This window comes from Heteronotia binoei, chromosome 21 (assembly GCF_032191835.1).
Source record: "Heteronotia binoei isolate CCM8104 ecotype False Entrance Well chromosome 21, APGP_CSIRO_Hbin_v1, whole genome shotgun sequence".
Taxonomy (NCBI): Eukaryota; Metazoa; Chordata; class Lepidosauria; order Squamata; family Gekkonidae; genus Heteronotia; species Heteronotia binoei.
Window position 1 is genome coordinate 84567657 of NC_083243.1, and position 9096 is coordinate 84576752.

The window sequence follows — 9096 nt, forward strand, 5'->3', positions numbered from 1 at the left end:
TAACAGCCTTGCTCAGGGCTTGAAAACTGAGGACCACAGCTTTCTGAATTGAATAAATCTATCTCATATTGAATTTTGCTCTGTCTTGCTGCCTTCAGTTTTCTCTAGCATTATTGTCTTTTCCAGTGACTCATTTTTTCAGAATGTGACCAAAGTGCAATAGTTTAGTCATTTAGCTTCTAGGGAGAGTTCAGGCTTGATTTTATCTAGAACCCACTTATTTGTCTTTTTGGTGATCCATGGTATCCATAAAAGCCTTCTCCCACACCACATTTCAAATGAATCAACTTTCTTCCTGTCAGTTTCCTTCATTGTCCAGCTTTCACACTCATACATAATAATGGGAAATACTATGGAATGGATTATCTTGGTCTTGGTTGCCAGTAGCACATCCTTACCAGTAAACTGTGGAGTCTTGTAAGAAAAAATTCTACTTCATGAGCTACTGGCATTAAAGTTGTGAGCTACGGTATAAATTAGTTTGCTCTGGGGCCATTCTTCCTGAGCTAAGACAAAAATGTGTGAGCCAGAGGCTAAAAAATTGTGAGCTAGCTCACACTGACTCAGTTTTGAGGGAACACTGACCTTTACACTTAAGAATTTTTATAGTTCCTTCAGGGCTGCCCATTACAGTCTCAATCTCTTTCTGATTTCTTGGTTGCAGTCTCCATTTTGGTTGATGTTGAAGTCAAGAAATAGAAAATCTTGAAGAATTTCCATTTTTTCACTGTCAATTTTAAAGCTGTGTAATTCCCCAGTAGTCATGACTTCTGCCTTCTTGTAATCCCACTTTGGCACTTTCTGCTTTGACTGTCATCAGCAGTTGTTTCAAATCTCAGTATTTTCCACCACTAATGTGGTGTTATCTGAACATCTCAAATTGTTAATGTTTCTTGCACCAATTTTCACTCCACTGTAATCTTAATCTAATCCAGTTTTCCTTATGATATGTTCTGCATACAGGTTGAACAGATAGGAGATAAAATACATCCCTGACACTTTTGTCAAATGGAAACTATTCTGTTTCTTCATATTCTGTCCTAACAGTAGCTTCTTGTCCAGAGTACAGGTTGCACATCAAAACAATCAGATGGCACACCCATTTCTTTTAAACCCAATAATCCAAATTCACACAACCAAAAGCTTTGCTGTAATCTATAAAACACAAGCAATTTTCTTCTTAAATTCTCTCATATGAGAGAGAAAACAACTGCAAAATGTATCGAATATACATAAGACTTACTGACTACTACAAATATTCACAGGGTTCTAGTCACCACCCTGAGTGTACTGCATAATCCATTGTCTACTGTCAAACTTTATATTACAACCACATTTCCTCCAATTCCTTAAACAAGGACTCATTAGACAAGCATCTGGCCTGTGTTCAATTTTCAGTGGTTAGGGGGACAATTACAGATGCCAAGAATCTGTTCCCCAACCTTTCTGCAAATTTATGATTCTTCCCTATCATTAGTAGTTACTAAATTAAAACATGAAATACTACAAAAGTATTTGCAACTTACACAGAGTTCCCATTTAGCATTAATAGTGAAATTTGGATCACAATGGCAAAATATAAATGGTGGAAGTTTCAGCTGTTAAAAAATACTGTGTCAAAAACTCGCCTTTCTGCATGGCGCAAGTGGTTGTGTATCCGATATGGCCTGGAATTGTAAATTTGCCTTTGGTTGCTCCGCGCATGATTTTCTCTTCTTTGCCAGCCGTTTTTCTTCATTTGTAAGAAGCTTCGCTTCCCCCTCACTTCCGGTTCCGGAAAGGAGGGGGGAGAAGCTTCCTTCAGCGGTCTCTTCAAAGAACGATCAAGATGCCGGCCGCGTCGAAGCCGATAGGGCTGAGCCTGGTCATGACGCGCTCTTCTGATCAATCGAGGGGGGCGGGCCACGGAGCGCGACACTGAGGACGGAGGGAGGGACGGAGGGAGGCGGACGGGGGCGGGGACGGCCTGCGCCCTAAGGCCGGTAGTGTTCATTACTCAACATTGCATGAGAGGATTTGCAGCTTTTTTGAAGGGATCAGCACATAGTTCCTAATAATTCAACTACTTTAAGCTTTGCTTACAGTTTCAGAATATAAGAAACATTAGCCAGGATCCTAAAAACTGTGCAGTTTATTGTTTGCACTTCCACTTCCTGAATGCAGACACCTTGTGTTGAATAGAAAAATATTTTTCCAATTATATTTGTATTCACAACATTTATATTTTAATAGGGGAAAGTTAAAACTATATGAAAGATTAGAGAGTATGCCAACCAGGAAAAATTTCAAAGGGTTGTCCTGTAGGAAAAAAAGTCAAGAATCCCACTGGGCAGTTTGGCTTGGACTAATTAATTGTTTTGATCCCAGTCACTATGTGGTAATTTTTGCCTGGGTGCTTCATGGATGGATTATAGGTGACAAATTAAAATGTTAATTTTAAAAATGCTTTTAATGGAAGTGGATAAAACAACGGATATCTTTGTGTTTCTTGTTGGCTTAAATACCACAATGTTACCCATTCTTATCTATAACTTGTGTTCTTATACTAGTTTTAATGTGGTTTATTGTAATTTCAAATTGGATCACCATGGAGATAATTTAACAAAAAAGCAGGATATAACGACAAAATATTGCTGAATTATTGGTTTAATTAGAGGGAGAAGAAAGAATTACTCTCCTGTCTAACAACACGAAATGTGCGTTTCCTGCATTGTGAAGGGGCTGGACTAGATGACCCTGGAGGTCCTTTCCAACTCTATGATTCTATATAAGACATGTTGCAAATATTTGGTAAAATCGCAGTAGATAAATGGCTCACAAGAATTTTGAGAACTTTAAGAAGCAATCAGAGACAAGAGAAAATTTATGAAGACTATCTTTGGAGCATTAGAATGTAAAACACATGCAAACATGACTATCAAATAGCTGATTAAACAAAATTCTAGATTGTTTCCTATGACTCAGATTTATGTTTTGATATAAAAATCAGGATCTGGATAGCCCAAGCTAGTCCAATCTCATAAATTCTCAGAAACTAAGCAAGACTGGCACTGGTTGGTTTTTAGAAGGGAGCTCTACAAGGAATATCAGGGTTGTGGCATTGTGGTAGGCTATGGCAAACCACCTCTAAACATCTCTTGCCTTGAAATCCCCAAGTCAGGTATAACTTGACGGCAAAAAAATTAAAATTCTTCTGAATGTAATATAGTAATACACATTTCAACAAAACATATACTGGTCATTATTTCAAAAATTATGTTGCTAAAGAGATTAGTGAGGCTTCAGGTTGCCATGAAGTAGCAATCTACTAACAATAAAGATGGACTATTGAATATTTTGAAAATGCTATTGGTACATAAAAGTGTATATATAGTCCAATTAATACATATTCCATATTAATGTAAATATCCTTTCAGGACAAAACTGATATGCACAGAAAATGGCATATTGGTCTGGAACTTTTTGATGTTGGAACTAGTACAATTATTTATGCTACTAAAACTACAGATCATTTCATGTTCGTTATGCCAACATCTAAACTCTGAACAAACCATCCATAGTTACCTTTTCAGAAATACCAAGAGAATTCCATGGGCTCAGTCCTGCAATCTGCTGTTGACATTGCTTATTACAGTATTAATGCAAGAGTTTTGACTGCGACACCTCAGTATTCTCAATTTTACAGTGCAAGCCTATAAAAGTATTTCAGATTTTACTCCACTTCCAGGTGGAGGATATCCAACAACAATGCAGCCACAAAATCAGTACTACATTTTATGAACATTCAAACAACATAGGTTAAGTATGGAAGGTGGTAGGAAAAAACCCACCACCTATAATCCATACGCAGCATATAACGTGTCTTCTTTAAACAATATAACTATGAGAAACCTTGATGTGGAAGAAAAAAATCACAAAAGAAATACTATACTAAAGATAATTTTAGAGTTGATAATGACAGTAAGGTATGGATTCCATATCATCATAAGTTTTTAACTCCATTATTATTAGTGATAAGATCATATAACTTCAGCCCTGCAAACGAATTAGACCAGTTTAAATTTTGGTAAAGATAGGATATGCAAACTATAGTACTCTTATTGATGGAAAAGTGGTTTGCTTGTGAATATATTTTCAATCAAAAGTGACAGACTTCTTTATTTCAGTGCCTTTAGATCAGAAGTACCCTATTATCCCTGATAAGATCTAGTGAAACATGAAGGGAAAGGTGGTTGTTAGAAAGTGCAGTATCTCACATATGTGTTGTATTTTGCTTAGCTAGCTCTTAGGCTTGAAAGCGGGGTTGTAAAAAATGGTTGATATGTATAATTAACATGTGAGGCTCAATCATACAGCTTATAGACTTTGGATAGATGGGAGGAGGTGTTCTGTAAATGCAGTGATCACATTCTGGTTTATTTTTTATTATTTCTTTTCTGTACATACACACAAAGTGGCTGTTGAATGGAAGACTTGCACAGCAAGACAGCTAGAAAGAACCAACAAAAGGACAAAATAGTTAATATATTTTATGTCACACTCTCAATCAACACCATTCTCATGATGTTTGAGCTTTAGTGACCTACATCTTTAGGAGGGCCTTATTTAACGTGTAATTACTCACTGAAACTGTGTCAAGCTGTGAACCGAAGTTAAGGGAAATTGTGATTCCACTGGTTAATTTTTGCATTCTTTAAAAAGCTACCGTAGTGAGCATGATTTGTCCTATGCTGGTTACACTTTTTAAATAACACTTTCCTAGGAGCAAACCCCATTTAATAGCCTTGAGTAGAATTCTGAAGGCTGAGCACCAAAGAATAGATGCTTTTGAACTCTTGAGAGTCCCTTGGATGGCAAGGAGATCAAATCAGTCAATCCTAAAGGAAATCAACCCTGGCTGTTCCTTGTTCATTTTAGTTATGCCAACATTCAGGACCCCCTCTGCACAATTTAAAGACCCCCCACTGATTGGTGGGGGTCTCTAAATGGGAGGGGGGAGGCAGCAGAAGCAACCCTACCTCCCCCCTTCTAAAGGGCAGGGACGGGGGGGGGGGCGGCAAAAACTCCAGTGCCGCCCCTGCCCTTGCAATAGATAGTTTTGGGAGTCTGTTCTACAGCAGGGATCCCCAAACTTTTTGAGTCTGCAGGCATATTTGGAATTCTCGTGTGATGGGCATAGCAACAAAACGGCTGCCACAGGAGGCAGAGCCAGCCACAAAATTATCACTACAGCTTCATTTCAGTGCTGTGGTGGCAGCTGAAGTCAAAGTAACAGTGAAAAAAATCTGCACAGCCTGTCAGTTGGAAGCCTTGCTGGGCAAAAGCCCTCCTTGGCCCTGCCCACTTCCTAAAAAGTCTTGCCGAGTACCAGAAAAGATGTCGGCAAGCGCCACAGCACCCATGTTTCAAAGGGTCCTTGTTTTAAAAGATCAGTTCAGTTTCCTTGGGAGAGGAGGGACTGAGTGCTTCTGGTATTCTGTAATATCATTTTTAAATTTACAAATTAAGCATAGAGGAATAGGAAGGCATGTAAATGGACCGTTTTTAATCAGCTTCCTCAAAAGCAAATCACATCCTTCCCTTGAGTTCCTGTCTATCTAACCTCAAAACTTGTAGTTCTTTCTCTTGCATAGGTTATGGTCCATCTGTTAAAACTATTTCCTTCAATCCCCCCATAACAGGTAGGATGTTTGATAGCTAGTAACCACAAGTCTCAGATGCTCATATAAATAAGCGTCTGGTAGCCATCAATTCCCATTGAAGAATATCTTTAGGACCAACAAAGTTTAATTTAATTTAATTTAATTTGGTAAGAGGTCATTAATGAACATCCTCATTTTTCAATTTCAGAAGTGTGGCTACAATGATGAATTTCACAGTCACATGGTTCAAAGTCAAAACATTGCCACTGACACATACCTGGTTGCTATTAGATGTATTTCATTTATTAATGCTTTCTATCTTACTTTCTAAAAAGGAGCACATTTGCCCCTTTTTAATTGTACTGGTTACACAATACAGGCTCTACATGGAACTGGATGTTGCTTTTTGTTAATAGTGAATGAAAATTAGCATCTGTAGTGAGATAAGAATCCTATGACCACCCAGAGCTGAACAGGAACATAGGATTTCCTGCCCCCAAGCATTTCCCCTCTGTTCCAATTAAGCTAATTAATATGCACATTGTACGTTTGCATCCAGAGTTCCTTCCTAGCAACAACTCTCCCACCTTCTGACTGGGATACAAGAAATCTCCATGGCCATGTGTGATGAAGGGAGCGTTAACTCTCAAAAGCTTATATCCCCTAAATCTTTTTTGGTATTCTTGTTTTGTGTGTGTGTGTGTAATATACTGAGTGACGAGACGTGTTGAAGGCAACATACTTTATTGGCGAGTACATCACAAGAGAGGGAAACGCGGGCCTGGGCCCCGGTTATATACATACCCTGGAACAACCCTCCATCTGGCCAGGTCCAATCCTAGCCAGTTAAACTTCCCGCCACAGACCTTGATTGGCGGGGCGTATTAGCGAGCTACATCCGGGGACCAGTGGGCTTCCACTGGTCGCCTCTGTAGCGTTCGCTGTGTTGTAACATCAAGACTGGAATGCAAGACATAACGCTCCCTTCCCCCTAGTTCAGGACACAAAGTCTTTCAAGTAGGCTGGCGCCCTGCTTTCCCTGGTCGACCTCCTCGGGGTTATTTGGAGAGTTGGAGCGGCCACCATGGCTGGCTCCTCGTTTTGGGGTGAAGCCGGAAGAGGACTGTCCGCCGCTTGTTGTTCTTCCGGAATCCTCTCTCCGGAGGAGTCTCTCCCACCGCTGTGGTGCTCTTCCGCCTGTATAGTCGGTGCAGCCGGCATGGGATGGGTAGCTTCCAGGGGTGTTGTTGTCAGTTCTCCCCTGCTCCCTCCTCCCCCGATTGCTGTTGGTTCCTCCGGCAGAGTGTGGCGGTGCAGCTGGTCGATATGCCTCCTTAGGATCTGGCCCCCCTCCAAAAAGACCTCGTAGGAGCGGGACCCGGTCACCCGGGCGGCTAACCATTCCGGGCTGCTTGCAAAGTTCTTAGTGAACACCGGATCCCCTGGAAAGAACCCCCTAATGGCTTCCCTGGTTTCAGGGGAACTGCGGAGGTCCGTGGCCCAGTCAGGATGCAACCTGTCTAGCCTCATGATCAACTTCCTCCCCATTAGTAACTCGGCAGGGCTTAACCCGGTGACGGGGTTGGGGGTGATTCTGTTATCAAATAGGAAGGCTGCCAGGCAGTGGTCCCAATCTCCCTGTACAATGCGCCCCAGGGCCTCTTTAGTGGTGCGCACCATGCACTCTGCTTGGCCGTTGGTGGCTGGATGGAAGGGGGCGGATCGAATGTGTTGTATGAGGTATCTATTCAAGAACTCCCGGAATTCCCGGGAGGTGAAAGTGGTCCCATTGTCTGTGATCGGGATCCCATGCGTGCAAAAGACCCTACGCAAGGCTCTGACCGCCGCCGCAGTGGAGGTTGAAGCTACGGGAATAACTTCCAACTACTTGGTGTATGCATCTACAAGAATAAAGAATATTTGGCCCTGGTATGGCCCCACAAAGTCTAGGTGTAACCGGGACCACGGCCTCCTATTGGACTCCCAGCCGTGGACAGGGGCACTGGGTGGATCAGGCCAGGACTCTTGGCAGGGTTGGCACCTTCGAACCCACCCTTCAATCTCGTCATCCATTCCCAGCCACCACACATAGCTACGTGCCAGGGCCTTCATCCGCACTATTCCCGGATGTCTTTCGTGTAGGGCTTCAAGCACTTGTTTCCGCAATGGGGGGGGGGGGGGAACCACCACCCTGCTTCCCCAGAGAAAGCACCCCTTGTGCATGGACAGTTCTTCTCTGCGTGATGCGAATGCCCCGAATTCTGCGTCCTGTTTGCCCGCGGGCCATCCCCTTCCCACCCAGTCTAAAACACGGGCGAGGATGCAGTCTCTACCCGTGGCCTTAGCTACCTCGGCGGCGTGGAGGAACCTCTCCGGTAGAGTCTCTATCAGCATCACATGATGGGCCGGGGCCGGGTCCATAGAGGGCAGCGGCAGGCAGCTGAGGGCGTCAGCGTGTCCCATAGCTTTGCCAGGGTGGTGGACCAGGGCATATGTGTATTTGCGGCATCTGGTGGTCTGGGGCAAGGAGGCCCAGTAGTGGCTTATGGTCCGTGGCGATCGTGAAACGCCTACCGTACAGATAATCGTTGAATTTATGCACACTTGCCACGATCGCCAAGGCCTCCTTGTCTATCTGAGCATAATTGCGCTCGGTGGGGGTCAGGGTCCTCGAATAATAGGCCACAGGAACCTCCCTCCCATCTGGGAGTTGGTGCCCCAGGACAGCGCCCACTCCGTATGGGGAAGCATCGCAAGCCAGAATCACTGGTAAGGATTCATCAAAATGGTCGAGCACCTCATTGGAAACTAGTAGGTCCTTGACTGCCTGAAAAGTGGCGGCCTGCTTCTTTCCCCAGACCCACAGAGCGTTTTTATCTAGGAGCCTATGAAGGGGTTCTGCGATGGCCACTTTGTGGGGCAAAAATGAATGATAGAAATTTAATAATCCCAAGAAACTTTGTAACTCCGTCTTGCACATGGCGGCCGGGGCATGGACAATAGCCCTGGTCTTGTTGGCTGTCAGGTGGATGCCCGCGGTGTCTATTGCAAACCCCAAGAACTCCACCCTCGACACCCTGAGGGAACACTTCTCCCACTTTACTTTCAGTCCTGCTGCCTGAAAACGGCGGAGTACCTCACGCAGACGGCTGCTGAACTCCTCAGCGTCCGGGCGGCGATCAAAACATCATCGAAAAACGGTTGCACCCCGGGGATCCCTTTGAGAAGAGACTCCATTATGCTCTGAAAAATCCCCGGAGCCACCACCGCACCCGAAAAGCTCCCCTGTGGGTCACAATGATCTGGGCTTCTGCTGTCTCGGAGTCCACCGGGAGTTGCTGGTACGCCTGGTCCAAGTCCATTTTCCCAAAAACCTTAGAGCCCACTAGTGTTGCCAGTACGTGGCTGACCACCGGAATGGGGTATGGATTGTCCTGAAGTGCCTTATTTATTG